The sequence below is a fragment of the Corvus cornix genome, chromosome 5, assembly GCF_000738735.6.
Source record: "Corvus cornix cornix isolate S_Up_H32 chromosome 5, ASM73873v5, whole genome shotgun sequence".
NCBI lineage: Eukaryota > Metazoa > Chordata > Aves > Passeriformes > Corvidae > Corvus > Corvus cornix.
Genome location: NC_046335.1, coordinates 13,515,460 through 13,529,512, shown reverse-complemented (window position 1 = coordinate 13,529,512; position 14,053 = coordinate 13,515,460). Strand labels below are relative to the sequence as shown.

The 14,053-nt window shown below is 39.3% G+C and overlaps 1 long non-coding RNA gene across 1 annotated transcript in view; it reads left to right on the top strand.

Annotated features, from left to right (window-relative positions):
• LOC104686387 overlaps window positions 1–14,053 on the top strand; it is a 155,133-nt gene that overhangs the window by 127,204 nt on the left and 13,876 nt on the right. The window contains exons 9-10 of the long non-coding RNA XR_005602091.1: window positions 7,717–7,920; window positions 13,494–13,786. This is a non-coding gene — a long non-coding RNA (uncharacterized LOC104686387). The remainder of the gene's footprint in view (window positions 1–7,716; window positions 7,921–13,493; window positions 13,787–14,053) is intronic.

The following is a 14,053-nucleotide window of genomic DNA, read 5'->3' as shown; positions in this document are numbered from 1 at the left end:
GGTGATTTTTTTGTCAGTACAATAAGTGTATGGCTCTGACTGCTGTAACTTCACAGGCAGGTTGGAGCATTTGTGCCACAATCTGTACTGTGGAAGGCTGGAGGAAAGCAACAGCTTGTGGGTAGAAAGGCTACTAAGCCCTCTGCACACCAGGAAACAGTTTTTTTCAGCTGAACTTTTCATTCTGGCCTAGAAATAAAAGCAATCCTAATGTAGGTCATGAGGAAAAGAAGTAGTTTAGGCCTCTTACCCTAAGCTTGCATGCTGTAGTAGGGATCATTTGCGTCACTGATGTCAAACACTAGATTTAGATAGTTAAAACTTTAACTCCTGTAGCAGTGATGAGGAATATCCAGGATCTACTTAGATAAATGTAAGCTTATATTCCTTAAATGCAAATAAAAAGCAGTATGCCTCCCTCAAATTCTTAAGACACTGGCTGAATCTGACTCAGGAACTTTAGTGTACATATATAGAGGATCAAAATAAAACTTCTTTTACAAATAATTTTCTAAAGATTCATAATTTTAAGACTCCAGCGTTACTTCTTTAAAACCTTATCACGTATCATATTCTTTCTCTTCTTAGTTAAAAAACCCCAAAAACCAAACCTTATCCTTCCCCCAGTAAACCCCAAAACTTCCCAGCAGGATCATTGCATAGGATCTCAAATTCCACTTGTCTGTGATGTAGTTCTGCTTGAGGTCCAGTTTTCCTCTTTTCCTGCTGACCCAACAACAGCAGTGTATTTTCTCTCTGCCTGAAGATCACTGGAGAAGTGCCAGTCATAATCTTCTCCTTATTGATTCTGGTCAGCAGCTATTGACAGCTTTAAAAAGATTATGTTTTAATTGGGGATCAGATAGATGGTATTTTAAGGTATTTAATTTCACTTTGCAACTCACTATAGATTATCTGAGTGGTTCCACAACTCAAGGAGGATAAAGATGAATGTGTTGTCCTTTTCTTTAGGTGACCCTGAGTGCAAATGTAGCTCAGGCTAAAGTGACTGAAAATCTTTTTCTATCACTGGGCTGAAAAGGTTGAATGTGAATTCATTAGTATTATCTTTGTTTAAGGCACAATATCTATATCTCGCCAAGCTCCCATCTTCAGTGGTCACACTTGTTCTCATGTGGTTTAAGAGAGAAATAGACTTGTGAGGTAAAAAAAGAAAAATCAAGACAAAGAGTAAGAATTTGTCTTCTCTTGAAACTTGCATGCTCACAACTCTACAAAATGGGTTTGCAGAAGTACCATAAAAAAGATTGTACAGCAGTCCCTAATTTGATGGTGAGTTCATCTTGCAAAGGAAGATCAAGGCAGTGCTGGAAAAACAGCTTCCTAGAACTATCATCTGTATTTTCAAAGAAATGAAGATACTCTTACAATGAAAAGCAAGTCAAGAGACAAACAATCAAAAATAAACACCAAAATCTGAGACCTACAAACCCCTGTGTAGCTCAACCTGAACAGCCAAAGTCTGATCATTCCAACTTCAGACTCAAAATTGTCTAGTGGACTGTTGGAAGGTGCCTTCAAGAAATCTAGATCCATCTCACCAGGAGATGCTTGATAACACATACTGATGAAGTTCAGAACTTAGTGTCCCATGCATGCCAGATGCACCAAAGATTATAATTTCATATATACTGGGCTGTAAATAGGACAATTTTTTCCCCCAGACTATTTGTCTATCTAGGCTTGATTTGAGGACTCTGAACAGGGGATCAGATTTTCCAACATCCAGCTAAGCATTACAGAGAAATTCATCATGTTGCATGGGACAGAGCTGATGTGTCTCAAAGATATTCCCTTCACTACACAATGATACCTCACACATTATCAATGATTTATGTGAAGTATTCTATCTATGGGTATTGGGTTTGCAAGGCCAGGTTTTGGTAGCTCCCTACTGCCTTTTCAGAGCCTTAATACCACATCATCAGGAATGTATTCCTCCTCACACAGTTCCTAGGACTGGGAAACACAGTTATTCCTATAGCAAAACTGGAGGCACGGAGCAAAGGCTGAGAGGCAATGTGTCAAAGGTTGTAGTGGAAATCAGCAGGAAAACAAGGAGCTGAAAGTCAGGGTTGCATCCTGACATGAACATAATTTATTTTCCTCAGTGGAAATCTAATTAAATAGTAAATGTAAGGGAAATCAGAATGAGGATGTCTTCTGTGGACTTCGCAGAAGTGATGAACCTTTAGAGGAAGTTAAAAATAAGGCGTGCTTTACTCTGAGTTCAAGATTTTCTAGTGTTGGCAGAGTACTAGGTCCTTGTTTTCCATGTTGTCTTGAGGAGCTAGTTGAAGCATCATGACTTTAGGAGCCTTACAGAACTATGGAGAAAATAGTTTCAGTCCTGTGGCCTCCTGAATAACTCCTGTTTTATTCCACTTTTTGGTGTACAAAATTTCCCTCTCCTTGCTGGAACATTAATCAGTTATCCTTCAGAAACTCTGTAGGCTCTCAGAACAGAAACAGAATATGTTATTTTGGCCAATGATGGAAGAGATAAGCCTGGAGGAACCGAATAAAATATGAAGTAAGATGGATCATTGGGAACTGACCAAGGGAGCTGATCAGAACAGTGAGCAGAAGTGAGAGAGGGTGCAGGCCATGTCTTTGGTAGCAGTGCTCAGATGGCCTACAGGAGGGTGACACAGATATCAGACAAGTAAAGGGAGAAAGGAGGTTGTTGTAATCAAAGGGAGAGATGAATGCACTGCAGAACTTAAACTACCCACTAAGGACAGCCTTTCAGAAATACCAAGAAATCCTGTGTGCAGTGCCTGCTTTTGTACAGAGGATCTAATTGAAATAACCTCCAAGCCCATGTTTAGAAGACAGTATTAATTGGCGTTGCCAAGTTTAAATGTTGAGCAGCAATTTATATTTCATGCACTAACTCTCATATGGGCCAGAACCAAAGAAAATAGGCTTTCCTGTGGCTAGCAGTGAAGACAGTACTTTTTCTCCTTACATCAGATATTACATATCCCAGAACTATTTCCTTGCATTTGAAAAGGCTTTATTTGTGGCTGAGGGCAGACTGACAGACTCCAGGGAAACAGCATCAAACTGTCCCCATAAATTTTATTCTCAGAAAGTGGGTGACTCCATTCCAGGATGGTTTGGCTTATGATTTTATTGTTGTAAATCCATAAGAACATTATATATATCATAATCAAGTAATTGAGTTATAGTTATTGCCCATGATTTCTGTTCTCACAAAATGGCTCTAATGAGAGCTAACTTTGCTCCTTCCTGAGCCACTTCTTTTACCTGAGCTGAATTAAGGACATTCCTTTTCATCTCCACGTGGAAGTCAACCTCTTGGTCTTTCCCAGCCTCAGGCTCAGCCTGGGTTATATTAATTTGCTTTTAGTGGTCAGCAAGCTCAAGGAAAATCTATGCTCAGCTACTCCCTGCTGTTTAATGGGCTGATTCAACATCAGAGAGGGAGAGGTCTCATACATTTTCCTCAATTTTATCCTTCTTGCTCCTGATTCACTCATTCAGCTACGCTAGTGATGGGAGCCGTGGGACTCCACATATATAGATGCAATCCCAGCAGACACTGATATTTGAAGCACTGTGTTCTATAGACCTGCTTTGAGCAAGGTTAGTCAACTCAGTGCTTAAAAAGCTGGCAGCCATCTGGAGACCAGCCTACGCCAGAGTTCAAAATTGTTTCCTTCACTGTTGGTAGCAACAATGGGGAGGGGGGTGGTGGGTTGAAAGCTTTCTTAGAAGCAGAATTGGAGGAGAATTCACTGCAGGCTGAAGTCACGAGGTAATCCCAGATCCTAGAGGTTCATGGACACTGTGCTCTGTAGTACAACCTCTGCTTAGGGGCATCATTAAACTCCTCATAATTAGCAAGTCATTAGGTTTTGACTACACTTAAAGGTTAAAAGGAGAAACTTTGGTGATGGATATTTTGTGTTTTTCTTTCTCTTGTGTTATGTATTCTCTTTGTGCTAAGTGATTCTGGTGCCCATCTCTTACCCACAAGCTGAAATCAGCTCATATTGAAACTTTTTTGAAAACAACCCCAAAGTTTTGTCAGCTTTTCATAAATTGAAGCCACAGCCACATTAAAAAAATGGTGGGTAGGAAAAGTATAACACCAGTGACTCTTTAATTTTTGATCAGAGCCTTGAAGATGTGCATTTGATAGCAAGCTAGAGAGCTGTATTATAGCACTGCAGTGCAAAACTACAAGATGTCTATCTAAGCCTTGATGAAATAATGTGGGGCATGTCATTTCCTGTAGTCAATATTTCCTGTAATGACTCCTCTAATATGATCTTGCTTGATTAAGTGTTGTTTAAGGACTTCTATCATGTTCATATTTCTGTCCACAGATAGTCAAGGCTGTCTTGCAGTATTTGGAACAAATCTCAAACAATACAATTCAGGCTCAAGACAGACAAAGTCTTTCATCTGTAGTATTCCCAAGAAATTAAGCTAAAATTCCTAGGACACTTTTTGTAACAGCTAAAGTTCTGTAGCACTATACCTATAAATCCAGAAATTATTTGCAACATATTTTACACTTTGGGGATAGTATTCCCACATAGTGGGCTATGTAAAGCATGTACAGAATTTTTAGTCTGCTTATGGCTTTTAAGCACTCCTTCAGAGTGTTGAATGTATTTCTATTCATTGCATGCTTATAGAACAAATTGAGGACTAAAAATGAAAATGAAATAATAATTAAAAAAAGAAAACAAAGGGAACACTACCATGCCATGTAGTGGAAGGATGGAGGGGAGGATTGTGAAAGGACAGTCTGTGTGACATCTGGCTTTCTAGGCCTGCCATGTGGACTGAGGGACAAATTACAATTTGTCTACGACCCTTTTGAACTGCCTTTCCTGATATAGTCTACAGACTCTCTGAAAACTTTGGCATTTGTGGAACCAGCTCTGTGTCCCTTCCACTTGGCAGCCTGTCACAGCCCAGAGGACATCTAAGGGCTACTGAGCATCAGAAGAATACTCTTAGATCCTAAGAATTCTTTGCTTCTGCAATAACTTGAGGGTGCCAGTGTTGCTTTGGATGGCTGTGTGAAAGCTTGACCCTGCCCTTGGTTACCAGCAGATCTTGGCAACAAAACATCCTGAGTGCTGTGCCTACAGCTTATCATATTAGAGAGAAAATATTCCTCTCAGACCCATGTGAGGGATCTGTATTTTCGTTCATCTTGCCTAGATCTGCGATTTTCACATGGAATTGTGTGAAGCTGCAATTAAAACCAGGAGCTAAACACTTGCCTTCCTTTTCAGCTTTTTACTCAGTAATAGAGAATTTTACCTGCAGATAGCAGCAAACTCCTATGCATGGTATCATAAAATCTTATCCATGGGGAAGTACCTATTTATTTTTTAATAAAATAAAAAAACCCAACAGTCTTTCACTACCTAATTGATGAATCATGACACATTTACTTTTTTAGCAGGTTTTTTTTAAGATCATATATCCCACAACCTGACACAGTGGCATGCAGTCACTGCAGTAGCTTCGTCTACTATTGTATGTACAGGTGAAAATAAGTAGGAGGAAAGGGTGTAAGTGCTATGATTCAGACTTTAACCAAATCTGAGATAAGAGCCTACAAAAAAAGCAGTTTCCATTTCTTAAGGGAGTATAAATGGACGTCTTAAATGGATGAGAAATAAAAATATTTTGCAATAGGTATCATATAAAGGCTTCATCCCTTAGGTATCAATAGAGAATAGTATCTGCAATCCAAGATGTTATTGTAGAAATAGGCTATAGAGAGGGCTGACAAAAATCCTTGTGTGTTACAGTAACTCTTCCCTCCCCCCCAAGTACAGACATCAGACATCCTTTGCTTTGCTTTCTGCCTTGTTGCTTTTAATCACTTTTTAAATTTTTTTTACATTCTTAATTTCATTTTTCTGACAGAAATTACATTGTTAATATTATACAAAGTGGACTTGTTCATGCATATTATACGTTTACTTTGATCTGACTTACTTGATACTGAAAGACTTTTCTGAACCGTTGAAGAAATTAAATGTAAAATGAGGGTGCATGAACAGACAGAAACTGTTTAGTCATGTGATATTTTGGTCCGTGAGGCCTGGAATCACCAATAGGATACATTTATGTACAGATTTTTGCCTTCTGTTTTCTGACCTCCTGTTGCTGAATAACAACGTACAGTCCTGGTGAACAGTGCTATATGGAACAGTTTAGTATTCTTGTTCTTATCAGCTGCCAATATTTAGATTGCAGTCACCCCAGAAAATATGTAAGCAGGTGCCACGCAAAGACATTCCTTCACTCTCTGATGTGAGCTTGAATTTGGAAAAGCTGTATGATCACAGAAATCCCTTTATCTTCTCTGGTGACAGCTCTTTTTAGCATCAGTTGCACAGAGTAGAGTGGTACATTTTTGGAGGGCAGTTCACAGGCACACTCTGGAGATTGGGCATTCAATTTTAACCTCCTTACATGAAAAGGATATTTTCAAAGCTAAGGGTGGGCAGGGCTCTGAGTCTAAAATTGTGCTGCAAGTCTTGAGTGCCTAAGGTGTCAGGCAGGCAGAAAGTCAAGGAAAGTTGCAGCACAGCTGTGCCCTTAAAGGAAGTTGATTTTCAGTAGCTATTCTACTCCCCTTTTTATACTGTAGGTGCACTTCACATATGAGTCAAAAATGAGAGTTTTTGGTTTCAAATGAGGTTTGAAACAGAATGTGAGTTTACACATTTCTACTGCTTTCTCTTCCTGCTTTTTGGAGCTGTGTATATTAGAAAATCCTGTATGTGAGAAAAGTGACTGAATAAAAGATATTTCATGTTTGTATTTCCTATGTCCTGCTTTTTATAAATTTAAGAGCTTGCCATTGCATTAAGAAACTATCTTGGGGGCACAGATCTTCCGCTGGTAAATTGTCAGCACTCCAGTGAAGTCAGTGAGGCCAAGGACCTGCCTGACTTTGCAATCAAACCATCAAGTATTTCCTGTTGTGGATAATCTGTTTGGTAAATATGGAGGGTTTCACCTTACGAGAAACATTTTCATCCTTCCCCTTTGAATTTTTGTACTTAATACTAACTGGTCAATCAATAAATAACTTGATCAGCTGCCCACCCACACAGACATGTCCTTAAGGCTTTCAATAATCTTGTAACAACCCCTTGGCACCAGTTGTGGAAGTTCTGGGAACCATCTTAACTGAAAGACAGAAAACACTGCTTTAATGAGAAAAGCACTACTTCTAAGTGAAATGAACATGGACCAGTTCACATTGTCAGGTCATGCTTTAAAATCTAGCATTGACAAGGGTGCCTCGTTGGCAAATTTTCTAATTCTGTCAATTTTTAATATTTGAAGCCTTCTTTTGGGTCTGCCAGTCTTGGTGTCTAGGAATTCTTCCTTGAAGAATACTTTCTATTTTGTTTTAAAGTGGATTATTACATCCATTCCTAATCAGCAGACAGTTTGGACTTGTAGTCAGAGCATGGCTTGAAGAGGTGCTTATTTGATATGTTGTTGAAAGATTGTATCCTCTTATAAAATAACTTTTGCTTTTTCTATCTGCTTCCCCCATTTTCTTTTTACCTCAAACACCTTCTTACATATTTTTTTTTAATATTACATTCATTTCCATGTCTGAAAATCTGGAGCTTAATATAAGCCTCCTTTATACCCTCCCCCACTCTTCTGCAGGTTTTTGGTAACCTGTCTGTCTCTTACTATCATTTTCCTGAAAACCAGACCCTACTTGAAAAGCTGTTTCTCTCATTTATTCATTCACGAAACCCCCACAAAGTTTCTGCAAGAAACCTGTCCCATGACAAGCAACTAACAAAAAAAGAAGAAGAAAAGAAAAAAAGGATTTACAGCAAATAATGTCACAGCAGACTTCTATAAGTGAGTATAAATCTGATTTTGAAATATTTTTCTGAATAGATTGTGTCCCTTTATGGATGTGTGGTAAGGAACTTCCCTGCCCTATTTATTTGTTATTTCATCTATGCTTCTGTAAGCTGTTTAAGCTTCATTCCTGTATACACTTCTTTCATTTTCAGGGCTCTGCACATCTTCTCTCCAATCCATACCTACTGCCTTCCCTGCTCCATGGAGCCCCGCTAAGCTGTCCTGGTACTCACTTGTGCTATGAGCAAGCAAACAGTTGACACAATGTCTCCCCTTGCTGTGAGAGTCCAACAACTTCATTGTTGGATCAAGCTTATTGCCTGGTCCACCACTGAGTCTAAACTGTAAACAGCTGTGGATCTTTGTAGTCATTAACAGACTCCTCTCGAGTGGTGCATAAGCCTGAATTCACCAGGGAAATAGACTTGGACATGTGCCTAATGGTGATATTTGCAAGTTTTAGAATGGGGGACCTGAAAATGGGCCAGCAACCCTGTTAGGCTTAATTTCATTATTTATTTTCTTCTTAATGCTGTGTATTCCCTGTCACAGTGAGTCCCCCTGGAAAACCAAAGAATTTCAGGTTGTACCTATCAGGAGTTGCAATCTGCAATGAGGCTGTGGGAGGGCTCTCAGCCATAGCAGCCCTACCTAAGCAAGGTGTTTTCCTGTTGTTAAGTCCTCAAGGTCAACAGCAGTGGGATGCAGAGTGGCGAATCTCTTTTTACAGTGGTTCTCCTCTGGCCAGGGTTGAACTAAAGAATGATAATTGTTTTGATTTTACACTGTTAGCAAAGATAAGGTGGAAATGGCTTTTACTGCATGTGAGATGTTAAGCTGTCAGTAGCATGAACTCAAGACCACTCGAAATTTTCACAGCAAAGGGGGATGTGATGAACAGACAGGCGGTGAAGTAAAAGGTGACTTGGTAATCTGGAATCACCAGTGAGCCCTGAATGAGACCGTGCAGAGATAAGGGCATGGATCTCTTTTGTTAGTTTGCAAAGCACCCTGACTGCTGACCTGCTTGTTAGTCTAGATGTTCTAGTTCTCTTTTTTTTATCTGAAATACCACCTTTGAACAGACCATGCCCACAAAATAGTCAAAGCACATCAAATGACATTTCCTGCAATCATTTTTGTCAGAAAATTCCCATCAAGCCTGAGAGTTAGTGGGTGTGGAGCTGACCCTGGAACGCTTAAAGGGCATGTATGGGATTTAATTTTCTGAAATTTAGAGAGGGAACTTATCCATTAGATGACTCAGTCTATAACTTTACCCTGCAGGATTAATGGTCACAATGGATTTGGGTTTTGGCTGCCTCTGTGTTAAAGTCCCTGCTGTGGGGATAAGTATACCCACTTTTGCTTCTGAGCAGTGCCACTCTTGTCAGAAAGGAGTTTACATCATTGCTCAGAATACATCACAAGCCATATAATTAAATTATTTACTAAAAAACCCCCAAACAACACAAACTTGGGTCTCTATTTTCATTCCTTGTTTTTCATTCTTCCTGGTTCTGAACTTTGCTACACAATGAAAAAAACCAAGAAAATATTGATACATTGTGTTTTAAAATTTCTCAGTTTATCTGTAAACACCCTCTCATGATGTCAAGTTATTGAAACCCAAGAGATAATCATATGGTAGCTGCAATATTGTTTAATGTCTTGCTAGCTGATGTTATAGGGTATCTGTTTCCTCCATTCATATGTATTACTATATATATACTCAGACACCTCAGCTGTCTACATGTTGAATTACAGCATTCTTTGCATCTGCCTTAAATAATTGTGTGCAAAGAGCTAAAGAGTATTTCAATAAAATGCAGTGAAACCTGATGACCTGTCCTAGAGCTCTTACAGGTACAGTGCAATGATCATATATTGTTTACATAATATCTCCCCCTTTAATGTTTTAAAAACAAAGGTGGGGTTTTTCAAAGGTTTTTCAAAAGACTTTCTTTTTAAAACCAATGTTGACAGTTCAGGCAAGTGTTGTGCATTCTGCAAAAGCACTATTAAATAATTAGGGCAAGTTAAAAGTACATCCATTATTTGCATGTTTTTTATTTTTGGAGCTGCTCCAAATAGATTAGCATTAATTATTTTATGGTTTTTTGTTTGTTTTGTTTTGTTTTGTTTTGCAAGTGAGGTGATCTTTGAGGGTGTTGATTATCAGGTGAAGATAGTTCAGAGGCAGATGGAGGTGACATGTAGATTTAGGTGACCCTCCGTTAGAAAATCTAAGGAACATGAGATTAGTTACTGAGTCTCTGATTTGCTGAAATGTACTACAGTTGCATTCTAGGGTCAGGAGGATCTGCTTTGAGTCATCCTTTTCCAAGGGTACACCTGTCTTTGCCTCTCCTTCCCTTCTGTTCTTTCTGAAAGTCCTTTATTTTTCAGGCTTTTGAATATTTGGTCTCCCACAGCAAGAAGTTTCAGAGGCCTCTGCTTGTGCATTTCCAAAGCAGCTGCCTGTGGAGCAAGGAATTGCAGCAGGGGATGCCTCTTTGCTTCGCTCAGCTACTGAAGAAGAAGGAGTTGAGGGACCTCAAGAGCAGTTTCAGTCATGTGTGTTGGGCAGTGACCCATCCCGCAGGGTGTAGAGCCCGAACGGGAGCACAAGGGAGTAGATCATGAAGATCGTTAGCAGCCAATAGACCTTTTCTTCCTCAAACCAGGACAACTGCAGTTTCATTTGTTCCAGCCATGGCAGAAGCACCCAGTGGTATCAATGGTACAGCGATCACCCCTTTGAGAGCATTATTTCAAACTCAATGCCTGTGGCATTGCATTAGTATTGGAGGTTTTTATTGTGTTAATATCTGGAGCTCTGTGTAAGGAACAGAAGCATTGTCTGAACTTCAGCAGTCTGAGGCACTGGCCTTGTCTTTTCTTGCTCAAGGAAACTTTTGAGGGTGGATTTTCAGCTTGCTCTCTTTCCAGCATAAAGCACCTCTGTATTTCTCCAAAGTGAATTGGGAACAGAGCTCCTTGTACAGGGAAATAAAATATTTTCCCCTGCACTATTTTCTTGGGAGTATGCAAAAATCCCATGTGCATTTTTTTATGAACTGGACCCTTCTCTTTTATAGCTGGTAGTATTCATGCTTATTACAATGCCATATTATGGCCTCAGACACTTTTTATGTCCCTCTTACACAGCACCCTAGAGAAAGATGCTTCACTAAGCAAGAACCAGTAAACTTGCTACAGAATCAGCGGAATACTTTTCACAAAAGTGCATAAACTTCTGTTCTTAAACATTGTCATCTTTCACCTTAACAAGCACAGAGAAAGGTTCCACTGGTTTCTATGCCTTGTTAGGTCTATCATCTTTTTAATTAATAGTGTTTTTACGAAGCCGTCTGAACTGTGTCATTTCCATTATCAGAAAACCATTGCCATTAATGAATAATTTTCATTTCTGATCCTTGATATCATGCTAGTTGATCTCCTGTTTCCATGCCGCCGAATGATAGCATCGTTTTCTGCCCACGATCAAATTTAATTTGGACTCTGATTATATTATGCTGTTGCGACTGAAGTGTCAATTTTTGTCAGGCAATTAGGAGCTATAACCTGTGAAGTTAAGTTTGATAGGCATTGTAATTGGATTGTTACAGTAATAGCTTGGAACATTCCCTTTTTTTCTTGCTTCTTTGATTCTTGATGCATACTTTAGTTGTGAGAACAAAGGCATTTTGTTGTTATGCAACCATAGGATGTTCAAGACAACAAGATGGAATTCAGGTTTTTCCACTTCCCCCAGATGGACTTAATTTAGATTTAGTTTTGACCACAAATTATTCCGGGATTTTAAAAGAATTTGGGGGTGGTGTGGGGGGGTGTGGTGGTGTGTCAAGGAAACACTGAAAAAGAGAGCTGTAGAATCAGAGCTGTTAGGATTATAATATGGAGGTAGGCTTTACATTAAAAAGCTCAAAGGCATACAAAAGTCCTCAGACTGGAAATGTGTCGGATTACCCAGGCAACTCTCACTCCTTTTCATGGCCTTTGCAGTTTACATACTTTGGAAATATTTAGGAATATAATTTAAGGTCACACTATGGCCTAAATTTTCTATTAGTGTAGGTCCAGGCTGTTGCATTCTGATGAATCAGTAGAGAAATTGGCCCCATGAAAAACAAAAACAACGTAACACATAATGGAGAACACTTCTCTTTTTTTATGAATCCTTGCTGTCAGACTGCAAGTTACCTGCTTTTACATTTTGGTTGTGTTTTTTTTTTTTTCCTCTGCAGACACAGTAGTTCAAAGTCTGGCGATTTGTCAAATGAATTTTGTTCTGAATGTCTTTAGGGTGTGCTCAGCCCCTCCCCTACCTTCATCTCTTGATCATCTCTAATGAAAGGCACAATGAAGAGACCTTTAAAAAGGACAATGGAGAGAAGATAGTTTTTCTAGTGCTTATTTCATTGGACACTTTTCATAAGTGCTGCTATGTGACAAGCAATAGGTAGAGGAAAACAAAGAAACTCCAGCTGCTATGGAATGTAAGAGAAAAGCTCACTTGCAACAGGATTTATCTGGAGCAAACTAAAAATCAGTACTAGAACTATTAGGTAAATTTGAAAGAGAAATTAAACTTTTAAAATTGACTGTAGGAAGTTTTGAAAAGTTTTATATGCTGGGTATGAGATAGTTGTATCCTCTCAGTCAGCAAATATTGACCAGGATTTCACCTTTCTCTTCTGTCAGGCATGATACTCATCTCCTTCCCACCATGCTGTGTCAGCCGTGCCACACTACTTATATCCTTAGAGACAGACTTCTTTATTCTGATAAATTTATGATATCCAGTAATTTCGTGATGTGTGTGACTGGCTCTTTCCTACTTCAGGCATATGTTCAATTTTCTCTTCTGGCATCTTCAGTGTCTGGTCTGCGCTTGGTCAAGGAGTAATTTTGTGAATTTGCAGAATTCTTCATTGACAGCCATTTGTTCCTCTTGGATCTGTCCCCTGCTCACCTCCCAACAGAACTCCTCCTCCTTCTGCCTCTTCCCAAACCTACACCAGAGATTTTCTGTCAAGGCTAATGGATTGAATATTCACATCCTATTGCTTCAATCCTGTGCTCCCTCCGCAGCTCTGTTTCCTCCTGTAATTCCACTTCTCTGCCATGTAAACTCAGTAAGTTCATTTACCAGTCATACTCCTGTAGTGTTCTGCTAAATTTCACTATATACTGTTCCACTTCCTCAGTTTCTGCAGGGCTCAGGTGGACCATGGGTTCTTGTGGCTGCCCTGTCCTCTGAGCCCACTTGGGACACCAGGATATGGAGGCAGCAGAAAACTCTGGAAAGCAGCAGTTACCAGACTCTGTCAGCCAGTGGGGCCCTACTCACTCAGTGGGACCATTTTATTTTGTCCATACTTATGCTGACATTTGCATAGATGCTAAAATCTGTTTTATTTTTTTAAAAACTCATTCTTTTCCCTTTAAGTTTTTTTCTTTTTTCTTGTTCTATGAAAACTATTTCCAGTGAATATTTCCACTTACACTTTCTCACCCATTTTATTTATTTGAATATACAGAGTCTAAATACAGGGGCTAAACTTCCTGGCATTGTCCCCATTAGTCTCATGGTGTTGAAAACTGATCCTGAGGACCTGAAAGGATGCATCAGAACTGCTACTGAGGGAGTGGATTGCTGATGTGACAGAAACTGCTGCATATGAAAAGGTGATATATGGAATGGAAAGTAAGCCAGATGAATTTGAAGGTATTTGTAATCTATTCTCCAGCTGCATCAGAAGAGATGTCCTGAAATATGATAGAAGATAGTGGAGAGAGGTTGAAGGGTGAATGAAAGCTTTTGTTTCAAAAGGTAATAATAACAACTTATCGCCCTGCTTTTCTGTTGCTGTACTTTGCTTTTTCCTTTGTTTTTCTTCCTTCCTGGGAGATAAGGATGAGTTGCAGTTATACATGAAAAATAAGTGAAAGTCGTAAATTTTTCAGTACATGTGTTCTGTTTGCAAAAAGCAGACTAAGGATCTGATGAAAAAGAGCAATAGGGAGACACACAAGCATGTAAAAATCCATTCCAGGCAGTAGATGTATGCAACTTTCTGGAATCTATTGGTGACTTGAG